Source organism: Tympanuchus pallidicinctus, unplaced genomic scaffold (genome assembly GCF_026119805.1).
Source record: "Tympanuchus pallidicinctus isolate F22 unplaced genomic scaffold, pur_lepc_1.0 scaffold1, whole genome shotgun sequence".
Taxonomy (NCBI): Eukaryota; Metazoa; Chordata; class Aves; order Galliformes; family Phasianidae; genus Tympanuchus; species Tympanuchus pallidicinctus.
In genome coordinates, this window is record NW_026294618.1 from 66,910,666 (window position 1) to 66,928,494 (window position 17,829).

The 17,829-nt window shown below is 40.9% G+C and overlaps 1 protein-coding gene and 1 long non-coding RNA gene across 2 annotated transcripts in view; both read right to left on the reverse strand.

The window, feature by feature from the left end:
• The window catches only part of PDE10A (phosphodiesterase 10A), a 338,995-nt gene that overhangs the window by 178,096 nt on the left and 143,070 nt on the right, over positions 1–17,829 (reverse strand). The window lies entirely within an intron of this gene.
• On the reverse strand, positions 5,563–13,565 carry LOC128075147 (uncharacterized). The gene is made up of 3 exons (XR_008203668.1): positions 12,124–13,565; positions 11,350–11,429; positions 5,563–8,229 (listed from the first exon to the last, which is right to left on the reverse strand). It is a non-coding gene; the product is annotated as an uncharacterized LOC128075147 (long non-coding RNA).

The window sequence follows — 17,829 nt, forward strand, 5'->3', positions numbered from 1 at the left end:
ACCAACAGAGTATCTGCAGGAAGCACACAAGCAAAAAGCCTTCCTTGCAGACGTACCAACTTTGCTCTGTTCTTCCACCCAGCCAAGCCTGTAGTGTGTTTTACAAGGTAGTGTTACTGTGGTCTTTCTTTCAGAGATGCTCTGGACAATTTACTTGCTGTGGATGGCTCATTTCACTCTTTGTCTATAAGGCAACAGCTCAAGGCTTGAAAGTGCTTCATTTCAGACCAATTTTTTTGAAGGAAAGTTCTAAATTAGACTCAGCAACTAAACACTATGCCCCAACTAACCTGGCACAGGCGTTTATAACCATTGCTTTCAAAAGAATGAAAAAGTTATGTGCAACAGTTGTAGACTAGAATCCTCTATGCATTACTAAACCAACACCATTCAGAAGCAACTTCCACAAAGAATCCCTATGGTATTTCCATGTGCAATCATCAGAAGATACAGAATGATCTCAAAATTATTAAACAAATTAAAGTAAATATCTTGAGACCTCTCTATTTATTAATAAAGAGTTGTGGAGACACTGCTCTGCTATCAGTTCTTCCATATATTTTTACTGCAGTGAAATGGATGAATGTCCCAGTTCAGCCTGTAGCAGGTAATAACATTCAAAGATGATATTTGAAGCACACAGAAGGCTATTTACATTCTCATTAGGGCTCACACTTTGTCCTGTTACAGCAGTGGAAGAAAACACAATTCAGCATTTGACTTAGGGTGACTGATCACACCTACCCACAGGTGAAGTAGATCTGTATCTCTACCCATCAGGTAGAGAGGTCATACTTTTAAAAGTGGCAAGTTTTTCAGAAGCAATTCCATGAAAGCAGCTTAAGAGGCCAAGCACTGCGGAGAAGACAGATTCGACAACTGAGGCCTCAAACTGGATCCATCTCATGCCTCTGTGAAAGACTTCTTGTGTGACTTAACCCTTCTTTTGACACCTGATATGACCAAGCAGACTTCTCAACCTAGCAAGGATAACATCAGGACTGAGCATTTACTGCTAGACATACTTAGGGTTTGTGATGATGGGAAGCTTCAGCCACTCCTTAATGAGCCACAACTGGCACTGAATACATGCAACTATCTCCTTACCCATATGACATCAAAAAAGAAAAAAACAACACCACAATCCTTCTGCATCAGCTCTGAATCCAGCCCCAGATGATCAATTTTGGATTCCCATGCTTTCAGTAAAAAGTGTCTAAACAGGTTTCATCCAGTTAAGTGGTCATAAAAGTATCACCATTAAACATCAGCAACAAATATTCTGTCAGGGAACAAAACAAATAAAATACCTCAGAAATCAGAGCTTGCCCATAACAACTGCAAAACAAAACAAAAACAAAAACAACAACAAAAAGAAACCAACCCAAAACAAACGAACAGTCTGGTTCAGTAGAACAGCAAGTTTGGGGAGATTGTTTGTTTTTGTTTCTTGAGACACATAAGGTTTGCTGGTGATGCACTGTCACATTTCCCAAATGGCTCAATAAAAGGGAGGGTTTCTATACGCAGTGACTCACCACTCATAGGGCCATCCTGCAGAGAAAAGAATGACAACACAGAAAGAGATTCCAGTCCTAAGCTCCCATTAAGAAAAAAAAGAAAGAAGAAAGTTAAACAATGGCCAGTCCAACCCATTTATTTAATTCATAGGGACTGACTGTGCAGAAACATTTTGTGTTCTAATCTTTTATTGAAGGTTTGGAAAACAGGAGCACTAAGGTGCCTTCTTAGCCATACTCCCTAGCCTACAAAAACCTTCAAAGCAAAACCCCAAGGAAAGCATACAGACCTTATCAGAAAAGGGTTTGTGATGGTGTCCACCACACCTGGCCTAGCTAACACACGTGACCTAACCAACAGGTTAGGTTGACTTTGCCCATTTCTCTATCTAGGCAGCTACTGCTGAATGCTTTCTGAAACAAAGAACTTAACTACCAGTCAAAATTGTAACTATAATCAAGAATAAGGAAAATAAGTCTCATCTATTAGAGCTTTTCTGGTCCCTCCTTTGTTTGAAAGCTTCATCCTCACGTTGCTGCCCAGCACTGGCTGCTGAGTACACCCCACTGGGCAGAAAATGGGCTCTGCAGCCCTGCAGGCATGGCATGTATCACCAGGACTCTTGGCTAGCACACAGATGTGCAGAACTGTAATCTGCTGTAACTGAAATACAGATATCCATGGGCACCCCAGAAGGCAGGGAGGGGAGCATCGTTCTCATTTGAAGAAGGGGGAAGCAAGCAAAGCCCCTGAGCAAATTTTTATACATCTTCCCTACCTACTGCTTCCTAGCAGCTAGGAGAATGCCCAGCTGGCTTTAAATGACAATGTGCACCATTGGTGACAACCAATGTTGCCAGAGCCAATTTACAGACAAGCATTTTTATGTTGCTCATGGTATTTGGGTGGGATTTTCCTATACACATTCCACACACATAAACAGTATTTCAGCAAAGCTTCCAGGACTAGAAATCTAACCCAACACTGCATCCAGGCTGGACTGGTCAGACACTGCATCAGTGCCATCGCTATGGGAACAGGGCTACGTGGAGGAGTCTGAAAACTCTCTGGCCAGTGAAGATCATATGAAACTCTCTTGATGCTTCTTCTTTAATCTCCCAGAAGACCTTTCACTGCTGCTACTCCTTGAGAAGGAGATTTCCTTTCTTTAAAAGAGGCAACTAAACTTCAGCACCTACGAGCTATATTATCAGAGATGTTACAAGAGTGAGAAGAATCTGAACTTCCTTCAGAGCTTGTCCATTAATATTACTGAGTCTGCTTCATACCTATTTACTAAGATGAGAACTACCAGTGAGCTGTGGTTTATAATCCTGGTGATGATTTAGAGTGCCACGAGGGCAGAATGCTAATCTATTTCCCATCCTCATAAAACAGAATGGTTTCCCAGCAAAAATTTTAAGAACAAAACCAATGACAAGCCTTGCTCACAAAATATTAACAACCTGCATATTGAGTTACTTTTCCAATATTATTCAAAATTCAGACTAAAACCTTACAAACAATTCAGAGAAAAAAAAGGAATCTACTATTTATGAAGGCAATTAAACGTGCAATCACTTTTCTTCACTGATAGAAAGAAATAAAAATCAGCCTTGGAATCACCAGCCTGCCACATGAATGTGAAGGGTTTGTGGTGTTGTCATATCAGAGGGAAAGAGTCAGGTTCAAGTCTCTTTAATTTAACAGAAAGAAAGCAGATTGTAACCTGTGACAGAAGTTCCTGAATCATAAGCTACTGTTCAAATAGGAAAAACACCCATGGCAACAGTCAATGGAAGATTACAACTGAAACGGCCAATTGCTCACCGAGCAGGAACTGCTTTCTCATAAGCCAGCACACAGAAATGCAATGCCAAAGATCTGCAGCTGCATGCAATTCTGCAAGCACTGCACACAGAGACTTGTCCCCCAGTCCTTACTCCTAGACAGCACTGAAGCATTTCCCTCACACTGTAAACTTCTACCATAGATTTAGAGTATTCTGATCTGAAAACATGCTTTACTCTCCTTAATAAGAAGTCTAATTAGATAAGCACAGAAGTCTTTTGTTCTTCACAGCTGCAAACCACCTGTATGTGAAAGGATGGTACTGCATTTTAGACATAGGGAAACAAGACAGGTACTTTGTACCATGCACTGGATTTGCATCCCATGAAGCAGCCAGGGTCATGCTTATCCTCTATGCACACAGGGAGCCATGAAAATCCCACAGACCATGCACGTGTTTTTGCCTCAGATCCATGCTGAATTAGAACTTGCAGCTATACCATCACAAAGAGCTTTTATACATCCATCTTTCATGCATCATACCATGGCCAAAACACACATGCATTTCACACATGGATTTAGCACACATCTTTTATATTAAGATATAGCCAGGCTGCTGGATAAAGGAACTCCTTCTATTCTAGCTGTATTTTTTCATACAATGTCTTCCCATCTGGCCTCTACCAGAGCTTCCTTTGGAAGATTATACTTCACTGCTCACCAGCCTCACACTTTCTTGACTCCTCTCCCTTCAGCAAAAATTGGAACTAGAGTGTGTCTTTCATCCTCCTCCATGAAAAACCTCACAGAAAGGCAGAAACTTCATTGATCTCAACAGAACAGACTTTCTACAGTGAGGGCTTCATAGGAAAGTTGTACTTACAAGCAGTTTTCTGTCATAATTCAAATATGTTCTTTTCCACGGTCCAATTATTTTCTAATAAAGGCAGATTCGTCTGCACATTTATTTGTAATTCTGCTCTATCCCCACCCCCAAACTTAACTTGGAACAGATCCTGCCCCAGGCCCAGCTGCAGAGAGGCTGGAAGGAAGGGCACTGTACTGTTACATCAAGGTCTCAGTCCCTAGACCATGCTAACCAGGGCTACCAAGCTCCCAGCCCACCTCTGCTCCTGCCAATGAGAAACCTCTGCCCAGCTGAACCCTCTTAATTGGTCTGCATTTCAGTAAAACCAGGAAACTGCCATACATTGAACAGTCACCAGGCCTCCAGCACTACTGGTGTGGGCACCTAACCATGAGCACTTACTAATATGCCCTCTTGGGGAAGGAGGATTAGCAAGAACACAAGCATCACAAATCACAGACCTTGAGTTCCAGCCTCAGTTCTGCCCAACAGCAGCATCCAATTACTCATTGCTCCTCCACACCATCCCTGTCTGCCACAAGTAAATACTGCAGACAACATGCACCACTGCCTTTGTTCTGCACGGGGAAAGAGGAGCTGGGGAAGAGAGTACAGAAGGGCAAACTCTCAACTAATTAAATGCACAGGCTTTGCAGTAATGGTACAGGCTGGACATGTGGGTGGAAGGTATGCACTGCCTTCATTTTCCAGATTCTTCCTTTTCTTTGGTCCCATGTCAGCAATGCTGCATGTACACCAGCTTTTGATTTTTATGCTTTTGTGGCTTAGGGCCATTCGGGTTGCTATATACACAAACATACAACATAGCTGTTTCACAACAAAGATTTTTGTGCACTAATACTGCAGAGGGTTTGCCGTCAGAAAGTACAACTGCAGACAAGAAAACCAGTTCTAGCAACAAATTGATACAAAGAAGTGTTATTTGAAAAACAAACAGAAAGGGGAAAGAATGGGAACATGAGGAGAAAGGCAATACCAAATTCTTTTGCAGATATTTATTAAACAAAAGGACAGAACGGATGCACTTGTCCAAATTATTTTCTGATGTAACCTCATAGGCTGCAGAGGAAGAGTGAGAATGAAAGTATCTCCTTTGGAAACACATTATCTGTTCACCCTATTCAAGTACACAGGCAAATCACCTTTAAAACAACAAATAAGAATTTTTTTAAAAAAGTCATTATTGGATTCAGCCAATTCCAGATTGATCAGCTTGTCTATATTAATCTCATTTTCTCATAAATGAGTCACTAGAAACAGAGAAACAGGAAGGTTCATTTTGTGGAAATATTAAAAAAAAAAAAAAAAATCAGATTTAAAAAATGATAAAGCTTAATTTAAATAATTCAAACCTGCAAACCTGGGCCAATCATGCAGATGAGTAAACTTCAATGGGGCATCATTTCTCAGAGTAGGCAGAAATGACCAGAACCAAGTGGAAAAAACAGTGTGAACACAGTCTCAGATGATCCATAGATGTTTATCTTTTCGCTTGCCTTCACAAGAACAGGAACACTGGGCATCCTGGGTTCTACTGAATCTTCTTTTATCCAGGTTTGGTCACATTTCTCTTGTCCAGAGAAACCTGACCAAAGCTTACTCAGGATTGTTCAGAGGAACAAAGAAGCATTTCAAGGGCCATCGCTATACATTTGTATTTGTTCCAAGAGGGATTTTTTTTTCTTGAAGGAAGAGCATAACAAACTTAGGAGGTCAGGCAACACAGTCTGCAAGTTGGATCTCTCTTTATTTCGTTTCCACATTGCATATGACAATGAAAAGTTGTGACATTCTAACTGGTTCCAGACTCCATCAGGCTGTCCACAATGAATTAGAAAACAATAAAATCCAGATGCTTTCTCAAGTAAACACTTCCCTTCTTAGCAAAGTGAACCAAATCCGAAGGATACTGCTGCAAGTATTGTTTTTTTTGCTAGCATTATTATTTTATGTGAAGGTATCTTCCTCTTTGCTGGCACTTCAGTGTTCTTCCAACACAGTAAAACCTCTGGTGCTCTTTTCCGGCATCTCTGGTACTGAAAGCCAAATTCTCAAGAAAACTTCTCACTTACATGAATGACTTTAATTGTAGATATTTAACAAAGCCTACATCTAAAATAACACTGTCAAGTTAAATTGGCCCCTGAAACATAGTTTGCAACAAGGTAGAGGAAGGTGAAAAGATTACTCCTGCAAAAAATGGCAAGACAACTTCTAAAGCAAAAAAAAATTGTGTCCCAAACAAGCAACATGCAATTGCTTATCAGAAAAGAAAAATATACCTAATTCTTGTTAGCCAGGCTGTGAAGTACAAAAGCAAAACTGAAAAAAAGCCACAAAAGCTACAATTAAATTCACTGTGTGAAACCGTTGGCTTTAATCTTTTAAAGCTCTTATTTAATAACACATGTAAGGACTTTTAAACAAATTATAAATATTAACCCTACATAGAACTGTGTTTTTAAGAAACACTTCAAACGTGAAATTCCAATTACAACACAAAGCAATTTCCTTAGTAAATCAAAATCAAAACCAGAACAGAGACCTCCAAACCTCAGCCTGCAGATGTTAATGGGTTACCAAACGTTGACAAGAATATGAGCGACTCAGAGTTGAATCCTTCAGTACCTAGAACCACTCAAAGAAAGGGATTTCCACAGAAGGTTTTTCTAATCCCATTTTTTCTCAGTCATAAGTGCAGTTCAATTTTCATTGCCCTTTAAGATCTCCTGGGCTATAATGAAGAGAAAAAAAAAAAAGATGCTGACCATTTGCATAGCCAGGTTCCTTCCATTACTGCCCAGCAGCACAGCAGACAGCCATCTAGCACTTAGCAGCAACAACGGGTATCTGTCTCGTGGCAGACAGTGGTTTCATTCCCCTTTGCCATGGATGTGACTTTCCATAGGTCCCCCCACTTTAACCCCCACTTAGCTTCAGCAGTGATCTGGGTGAGGGCAGAAGCACTACAGCAACCTCTCTTTAAAATACAGCCTCTTGTAAGGTCTGCAGAAGGAACTGTTTGATCCAGAAGCAGCTCTGAGAGATTAAACAATTCCATACCTACTCATCCTCCAATATCTGAATGCATTTTCAAGCTTAAAGGATTGACAGGAGTTTTTTGCTTTTTGATTTAGGATCTTTAGCTAATATGCATCAGTCTGCCTAACGGGGGAACAAAACCCAGCAACAACAAAACTTATCCCTGATCTTGTCATCTGGAAAGCCAATGAGAGATTTCACTAAAAAGGGATCAAAAGGATCTAACTGCATTTAACATACAGTATGTATCCTGACAGCAGTCAGGGCAGTCTCAAAAGTCAAGCAGAACTTTCCTTTTTACTGTACATTTTCCTCCTGGAAGAAAAAAATCCAACCACATTTTAAAGAAATACTGAAAAACAGCAGTAAGATATGAGTAGGATGAGGCAATCCTTGGTGAAATCTGAAAAAAGTAGTCACTGCTCCATGCTTAATGACATCAGAAGAGCTGAAAATACTTTTGCCTGCTAAAACCTGACCTCCAGCCCCTAGATTTTTCTCAAACAGCTGCCCTTGCTACCACAAATAGCTTCTTACACCCCTCTCGCCCCCTCAGCTCTGGGTAGCACTGGGGCAGAATCTCTCCCTTCTCTGAGTCCACATTACAGTACAGGAAGAGAGGCTGTGTTTGGGACAGCACTTACAGAAGAAAGAGAGGCCCTGCTGCAATTTCAGATTGAGGAGGCTTTCAAATTACTTCATGTAAGATGTTAGATACTCTCAGCTCTAAGTCTTGCAAACTGTTGAAAACAGCTTCTTCCTTTATCACTTGTTCTGATAAAGTGATTTGGAATGCCTTAAAAAAAAATCCTTGAGAGGAAAAAGGGGATGAGACATTCTTTACAGACGGCTTAGATAAAGGGAATATAAAATTCTTCTGACCAGGCCACATCACAAAGGTTTATTTGATAAAAGCAACATGTTGATTTATTCCATTCCTTTCCCCTGCTGCACAAGCTGTGAAATACAGGCAGATGATGCAATCCCTTTGAGAGAGAAAAGGAAAAAATAAAATAAAATAAATAAAAATTTTAAAACAAGTAAGCAAGCAGGCAAGAGACCGTTTCTCAGCACAGCATATCGCTGGCATGCCCAAGGTTATGCAAAGCACTAATGCAAATGCTAGAGGGCCACAGGAGTGAGTGCCTGAGCTCACTGCACTGCAGGCAGGGCTGGGCGTGGGGGCTGCAGCCCCTCCGACGCATGGAACGCTCCGCAGGCTGCAGCCAGGCAGCAGAGCACCAGCAACAGAGAAGCAACTTGAAAACCAAACAAAGCTGTCATCACCATTTGTGTTTATTAAAAACAGAATCAAAAGCAGCGCTGGTGATTTCTCCTAACTAAAGACTAGCAGAAAGTCTTTTGTTCTGGTGTCTGAACTCATCAAACATGCTTACCCTTTAAAAACAAAACAAAACAAAAGCAAAGGAAGGAATTACAGCGTCTAAAATTGTGGGTGATCCTAATTGATTTCTGCATAATACATTTTCAAGACTAAATCACTAAAATTTATCTGAATTCAAGGTATTTTTTTCTCCTTGGAAGTGAGATATTCATTATAAAATGTTAATTTACATGTGAAATATCATAAAATTTGATTAAAATACAGCATTAGAGGATATCACAACATGAGTTCATTTTTTCAGTGTAAGAAACGATTTTAATATAATTTATGTATCTATTATCTACAAACGGGGCCAATTAAATTCCTCATGAAGCCTGGAAAGGCTTGCTTTATTCCTCTGTGGCTTTGAATTAAACAGTATCTAGGGTACGGCTAAATCCTCCCACTTCTCCCATTCTCATTTTATTGCAACTTGAATCTCATGATATTTTAGCCTTTTGGAGAAAACCACCCTGGTTCTGGTTTGAAAGAAACAATTCAAGGCAATCAGTTTCTGTAACATTAAACAAAAGGTGCATTAACTTTGCTTAAAATCTACAACAGTTGAATCCTTCAAAGACCAGACAATATACTGAAAAACGAGCAATCAGACTCCATAAAAAAAAAATAGAAGAAAATCCTATGAACTTCTCTACAGCATGAGAACAACTAAGACCCAGATCATTCCAGTATTTCCAATTTCAAGCTAAGCACATTCATTTCAAAACTACAGTGTCTTCCTAGACTTCATCTCGCCTGTCACAGCCAATTAGTCAAGGGCAATTATACAGAAGAGCAGCACATAAAAAAAAAGAAAGATGAAAAAGAAAGTGGCTATAACAGCATAGATATCAAAGAACAATTATATCTTGGATATAAATTATGCCTTCTCTCAAAGAAATCCCATAGTCTACCCAGGAATCATCCCACCTGGCTCTGATGTGTGCTGAACAATGGCTAGACACTGACACAGCAGCCTGTGGCAGGAAGTGAAGAAGACCTTGGTGAGCTGAAATAATAGCAAAGGAAAACAGAGTACAGGGAACACAACACTCAATGACGTTCTTGTCCATTGAGCTTCATTACCAAGAGACCATGACAAAGCACAGAGGTATGTCCTAGACTGCCTGAAAATGCAGCAAGGTGCCATCTGTGGACAAGCCCTTCTTTCAGTCTATCTCCTGATGAAGGAATCAGCCCCAGTCTCCAAAGGTCAGACCAGTGGAGTAGGTGACTCAGGAGGACAATGGTACAGATTTTCAATTGTTCACCACCTCATGCTTCAACCCACGCTTTTCTATAGTAAGTGCATTAAAATATTTATAAAACATGTCAAAAAGCTTGCAGGGATGAAATCCCATCTGAAGTTATCACATCAGATCTTACTTTGTTGTACATTGAAATGTGTGGGGCTCTGCACAGAGCTAATGGCCAGCATCTTTGAGATCTGACTGGCAGGTATGCCAGCCCAAAGAGACCCAGCTTGAAGAATACTGGTTGTACCACTGCACATGCAATCAAATCAATGAACAAAATAAATAACATTTCCGTGAGAGAAAGCCTGACAGTGGCCAGAGGGTCAGATTGCAAATGATCTACTTGTACCTGATCTGGGCACTATTCTGCATTGGTAGTGCTGTTTAGGCACTTATAAACCTTTTTGGAAGAGTACACCCAGATCAGCCATTCTGAACTGAACAGTGGGACCTGAAAGCCTCCACCTACACTTCTGAAATGTTCTTCAGATCTGGATAGACCAGCCCTGCTGAATCCATCTCCAGACACCAGATAAACACTGTAAATCCCTTGCCACCACCCTGCCATAGAAGCATCAATCACATCATCGCTGAAGCAATTCCAAAAGTCTTCAGCACTGAAATTGCAGACACAACCTTAACTGACCCTGGTCTGACCTCTGTTAAACAGTACCAGGAACAAAATGGCTTTTGGTGTGTGCTGTGTCTGACTTGCAAGGGAGAAGGAGGATTTCTACTGCTTTGCAAAACCAGAAAGCAGAGGTACTGCATGCTCAGCCTCAGTGCTCCGGCAGTCAGGACACCGGCGATAGCAGCCCTTCCCAGGAGAGGGACCTCCGTGGCCAAGATGTTGGCTGTACCCTTGCATACCCTTTTATGGGAGCATAACTAAACCTCTATCCTTTTAAGCTAAGGGGATTGCAAAATATTTCCAAGTGTGAGCAAATGTCTTTTGGATGGGCCAGATCTCGTCATTCAAAATGAACTGTTAGAAGCCTTAGTATTTCAGGTTCTCTAATAGGCAAGGCAGAAGTTATTTAAATACATTGCACAAAGCAAAAACCTCATGTCATCTCTCACCTCAGGTATACAGAGCCTTTCCACTTCTCCATCAAGTGAAGAGCAGCTCTGGTTGAAGCATCCCTGGTTGGAACATGCTGCAGTCTCAGGGCTGAGTCTGGGATCTTTATTCACTCTATCTCACCAAGCAATGTCCACCACTGTTGTCTGTGAGCTACAGGTGTTCAGTATGACTAGATTTCTGGCTCTGGGCTTGCTTAGAGATCTTCAAGTTTATCAGAGACAATTTATGCAAGAACAGAAGAGAAGAGATATTTAAGCTTTCTCCCCAAATCTCTTCTCTCCCTTACACCCAACGGGATTACAAATAAAGCTGCCACAACTGGCATTGTTGCCCCTAGGGTGCTACTGATGGGCAAAAAGAAACCTGATTGTGAATGTCTCACCTCTCCTCATCCCATTGTATCTCCATAAAGCAAGATGTGTAGGACAGTTCCCATCCATTACAGAATACACAGGCTATGGCCTGTAATTAACTTAAAAAAAAAAAAAAAAAAAAAAAAAGATAAAAACCCAATTAGTCAAAAACTTGCTTGTTACTGCATACCAAGGTACAGGAGAGAGATTTTAAGAACTTCAGTCCAGAAATATTTCTGCAGTTCATCTTTTGAGGCATTGCTCTTAAGGAGATGCATAGCATGGCAGATATCAAGACAAAAAAGAAAGCTTTGAGGGCCTGCAGAATAGGGACCCGCTCATTTCTCCCCGATTTACATACTCCCAAATCTTAGATTCTAGTGTTATTAGATAAACAAATGAACAGATATCTTAACACCTTTCCTTTGCAACACCAGTATCAGAAATACAGAGGGATTGGTGGCAGCGACTGCTGTGGCCACAAGCCCTGTTCTTATCACCCTGTGGTGTTTAGGAGGCCCTTGCCTGGGTAGTGTTTCCAGTGGACAGAGTCCTTTTACTGCCATTACACTCCTTGCAAGTGAATTCCACACCAACATGTCTCTGCAGTTGAGAAAAATAGCTTAATGCCAAGGATTTATGTAACAGGTGTAAACAGTAAAGGAAATACTCAGGCCAACCTACCTACTCAGCCCCAAACCCATCACCAAGACAATAAAAACAAAGAAACTAAATAGGAAAAAAAAAATCCACTAATTCCACAAACACAGTGACTGCAGTGTTAAACAAACATGCCAAATTACCTTGTGAATTGCCAAGTGCTGTACTACTAGGTTTCCTCCTGCGCAGCATCAGTGCTGTGACTGCGGGTCTGGTTAAGATCACTGCCTTGAAAAATAAAACCTGCAAGATAGGCCACATGGTTCCTTCAAACAATAAACCATCTTCTGCCTAGTTTGAACATCAGTGACGTGCGCACAGGAGTAAACAGTGAGATTTCAGCCTCCTGCAGTCAATGACAAAAGAACTCACGTGTGTTGGCACGATCAGGATTTTACTCCAACCTTAATTTATGCTTATTTAAAGCAAGCAAAATGGCAACAAATACACCAACAACACAGCAAACACCCCCTGCTTGGGAAAAATATTCCGAAGACATGGTAATATTTATGAAGTCAAACCACGTAGCATTCTGTTCCCAACACAAACTCTGGACAAGCCACTTCAGTTTTCAGTGTTTCAGCGATCACAGCTGTCACTGGGGGACAAAACCACATCTTCACACTTTTTTTTTTTTTTTTGTACAGCCCATCCAAACCAAGAGGAAAAGTTTTATCCAGAGCTGCAGTCTGATATTGTTAAGTGTTGACAGTGAGTTTAATACGACCAGCAAAACTTGTCCACTTCCACAGAATTTTTTTCCTTTTCTTTTGTTTTACAGCTTGCTGAAACTGTGATAGTCCACATCTGGATAGTGTCTGGTTCAAGACAGACACCAAACAGAAAAGGCCATGTTTGGGGTTAGAGGCAGGCATTCATTGCACAGTGCAGAAGAGCTGTTTTGCAAAAACAGGGGTATGAGGGGAAGTGGGTTGTAACATTGGTGACATTTTATGCTGCTTTCTGAACCTCAAAGACCCAGTTCAAATTTAGTTTCTTGATCTTTCTTTTTCTCTGAACAGAGACTGTACCTCATAAAAACAATGAAACAGACCGTAAAGATTAAGTTATTTCAAATGTTTCCAACAACTACCATGTAATACGTATAAACAGAGAGTATGAAATGAATTCTGCAGGGATTGCCTTATCACACATAGCAGCCCGAAACACCCCTTGGTGTTACCACCTGGGCACAGCAGGAAAACCAAGTGGCAACACTGACAGAGGACACCAGCAAACAATGGAAATAACCACCATTAACAGAAAAATAAGCAGAGATCAGTGGAGGGTACAGATGAGGATGGAAACTACCATGCTATCCATAAAACCAGGGAGAGAAGCAGAATAAGGTGATGTTTTTTGAACTTCCAGATCTCCTACGTTAACAACATACTCTCTTTAAGCATGCTTGTGATCAGTTTCACTTATTGCCACAATTAATGAGTAATTACTTACTGCTGTAATGAACCATACTAAATTTTTTTGAAATCTGATGAGTTTAACAGCTGTCCAGTATGTAGAAGAAAAGCATTCAAACAAACAAACAAAAAACCACGGCAGTCTGCCTAATTTCTGGAAGAAGGTGTCAGAAATAAAGGCACCTCCTCCTTCAACATGGGCACATAGAGCCTCATGAACATGGGCACATGCTATGCATGTGAAGGAAAAACAAGTTTTCAGTGGCTGTTCCTGTGAGGGGGATGAACAAGAAAGAAAAAAAAGAGAGAGGAAACAAACAAACAAACAAACAAAACAAGCCAAAGCAAACCTCACAGAGGCAGACAAGCTGAAGGAACACAGGACGACTAAGCACTGGGCTTGTGGACCCCACTCCTGTCAGAGCACATTTTCATTTACAAATAAATAACATCTATTTGAGGATTTGTCCCACTTTCTTCAATTCCCTACCACCCCAAACATACACACCCACTGGTGCAGCAATATAGGATTTTGCATATTATTTGTTGACATGTGAGGCACTGTCAGAGACACAGCATTCTCTCCATCATTTACTTGTCCTTCATTGCCATACCTGGAAATTTTCACCTGTTCAAACCCAGGAAGGCAAATGATACTATTTGGTAAATGCGAAAAAGTTGCTTAGCGTTGTGAGAAATGTAAATGACAATACATCTAAAATGTTGAATAGCCATTACTCTAATGATTTGTCAGTGTCAGGGAGACAACTTTGGACATCTGAAATGTGGGGCTTGCATTAAAAGCAAACAAAAGCAGCTATATAACTCCTAATGTGCATAGAACTCATTATTCAAACATGCCTTACAAAGTCATTTTCCTCTCCCATGTGATTAAAAATACTCGAGGAACAAATGTGGCCATAAGACAGAACACCTCTGAAATCTGCTTCACAATGAACTGCATCACACTGCTCACAATTCTGCACATACCTGCTGACCGTGAATCAGTTAACGCCATCTCATTCACAAAGAACTTAACAGACAATAAAGTGAATTGTAAGAACAGAAAATCCCATGACAAAGGAAGTGCATTAGTAAGAATATTTAATATTCTACCCTTGTGGACAAGAACTAGGTCACAGTTTCTCCCACAGATATACCCACCAAAACGACGTAACATACACAATTATAAAATAAACTAAGCAATCAGGAGAGACAAAATCTAAACCCTGTTATTCTTGTTTCATTCCATAATAGATAAAAGAATCGAAGAAGAGATTGATACTACTGAATAAGAGCCATGTCATTTTCTCCCACATTATTCTTCATCATGACATACTGTGAGCAGAGATTAAATAGAAGCCCTGATAAGTTCAAATGATACAGCTATCAAGCTCAGGTGTTTCTAATAGGTCCTTCACAGTGGTATCTGGACTATTAAAAAAGAAGTAACACAAAGACTATAAAATAAGTGAGAGCCAGAGTTGAAGAGGAGGAGGTACTCAGAATAGCTTAACAGGATAACCACAGGGAAATGAGGATAGGAAGGAAGAGGCAATGCTAACATTGTGTTTAATTTTGTCTCCTCCCAGTCAGCAAAGCACATGGGGTCTGATTCATCTCTTCTTTCTATTAGTATAAATGATAAGGGACCACACAGAAGATCATGAAGCTATTCCATTGTGAGTCAAGTAGAATTTGAAGTAGCCACAGATCTCTCCAAATTATCCTCAGGCTGAAATGAAAGTCTTTTCTCCACAATGGCATAGTGAAACCTTGGCTTTATTGGTTCCCCATCTGAGTGGTGATTCAGGAGGTCTCTGCACAGCTAAGCAAGAGAGCAAGGCTACCACTCCATTAGTGCCTCCATTGAGAGCAAACACACCACTCACGTGCAAGCCTTATCAGACATCTGAGAATCCACCAACCTGCAGACCGTGCTTGATCTTCTCCAAAGACACATTTCCATGGGGAACCACTTCTCTATTATTTCAAAATCTGCTGTCTGTGGGTCTGGTTGTCCTTCAAATGGGATGGTGTAGGAGCCATTCAAAGCCTGTTCCTGTCACAGTCACTTTTTGTTACTGTTCCCACTCACAGTCAGTAAAAGAAGGGGATCCCTCTGAGATGCCAGCAGAAGATTACCAGCAGCCTGATGTTTAATAGCAGCTCTGCTTCTAACTACTACATATGCTTTTTTCTCTGTGAAATGTGATTTCTTTAGGATAGTGATTAGAAAGAATTGTGTTTGCTGAAGAACCGCTACAGTAATTGAGATAATACAAGCAAATTGTAATGTTAATATTATCTTCCATTCATAGATCTGAAGTTTAACGACTAAAACCTGGCAGCGCCCTGGGACAGTTGAAAAAAGAGGTTATCTTAGCTGTTAGAAAGGGGCAAATGAACACACTGATGGACTAAATGATGGTTCCTTCAAAAGCAGGAGTAGAACCTGTAGCTGAGGTTACAACCCCAGACCAACGGTTGCATGCTGCTCTTCTCAGTGTTATCATTTAATCAAGGCAATTCCATTACTTCTATCTGTGCCATCCAGAAAAGTTACACCAGAATAAAACAGCAAGACTCATTGGGTAGAGATATTCCATCGTGACTCCTGGAGTCAAAATACAATTCTTCATTTACCTTTGTCATTTGAGATATATTAAATCAGTCACTATTACACTGGAACAACTAAGTCTGCAGATGAAATGTTTTTAGCCATCCTGCTACAATTCTGCTAGTAAAACAAGCAAAATATACCTACCTGAATAAGCTCTTATCACCTCTGGTGATTCAAATCTAGTGAATTGACTGAATCAGAATTAAACTTCTTTCCAGATAAATTAACTTTTTTAGCGGTGTACTTTAGCCTGGGTGTTAAATTACTTGCCACTGTTGTATTGCATCTCCCTTACATGTACATACACACACATACATGATGCTAAGAGCCACTGCCACAGCAAACTTCTACCTGTACTTGCTGTGTGTCAGAGCAGGTTAAACTTGTGGAGCTTGTTGCTTGTCTCTGAGATCCAGTAACACTGTTGTGCTGACACTGAGCTACTCAAGAACAGAACAGCAGGAATCTACTTCCAATCCTATCACACGTAACCTGCCCACAATACCAAGCCTTGCCTGCGGCTCTGCTTAAACTCTTCTATTTACAGGTATCACTCTGCAACTTGAGGTGCTATGAGTCCACTGCATGTTGGGTCAATTGATGGGGAGCTTTTTGCTTCCCTTGTGTGGGAGGAAGACATGCTACGTGTCAGAAAGAAGTCCAACTATAGCATCAATACATGTCACCACGACGAGCCAAATTCAACAAAGAGCAAAGGACTTTTTTAGAGATATTTGCAGCTGGTGCATGTATTAGGCTCCTATGGTAGTTCAAAAGCATGAGAAAAGAAATGACATGAGGGGTTTCTGGGCTATCCCATGTCAGTAACACAGGAGAGGCTTTGCCTTCTCCTGCCTGCCCACAGCCAAGGCAGTCCTCTAGCAGTTGTGCACTTGCCATGGGGGGAGCTGAGGAAGACCAGGAAGGATCTGCAGCCCACTGCAGCACAGCAGTGTTCTCAGAGGAAACAAGCAACAGCACATACAGCCCAGCTATGCTGGGTGGCCAATTTGACCTACTTATTATTCCTCTGTAACTTCCTTACCAAACCTCCCTGGAGAGTGATCTACAGACAGGTAAGACCAGACATTTTGGGGGTAAGAACAAGAAAAAGTTGTTGGTAGCTTTTATTTTAATTATTATTTTTAAGCTTCATTACGTGTAATAGCAATTTCTGCTCCAGAGAGCTGCACACAGACTCAACCATCCAGTTCACCTGAACCATGGATTTGTGTGTTTGAGTGCCTGCTTCCTACGCTGGGTTTGAAAGTGCTTAAATCCTGAGACAAAGGGACACATGGCAGATTTACAATAAAAATTAAAATCAGACCCCTAAATGTAGAAAGAGGAATCAGTGTGAAGCTCTGCAAGTACAAGAAATACACCATAGCAGGGGTGTGAGGCAGCCTATTGTGCTTCAGTGCTGAGCAAGATGGGGCCTGGGCCACACAGGTGTTTTACATGCTCACTCAGTGTTTCCCAGGCAGATAGCACAGGAGTCTGAATCCCACCACTCGGCTTAGCTGCATGAACTGAGGAGCTCAAGAGCTGATTTTGTATGTCTGTGCACAGACACCAGCACAATCCACTGTGCTAAGGCAAAGATACAAAAAGACTGCACATTACCTGTCAGCTTGGTTTTCAGCAACTACACCTGCTTTCTACTTCTAGAAAATAGGTGATCCTTAATCTAACTAGCTACAGCCCTGGATTTCAAAATAAAAAGATCCCTGATACATTGAAACAACACAAAAAAATGTATCTGTGGCTTCTAGCATTACTAAAACCAGTTAAGCAACAGCACAGAC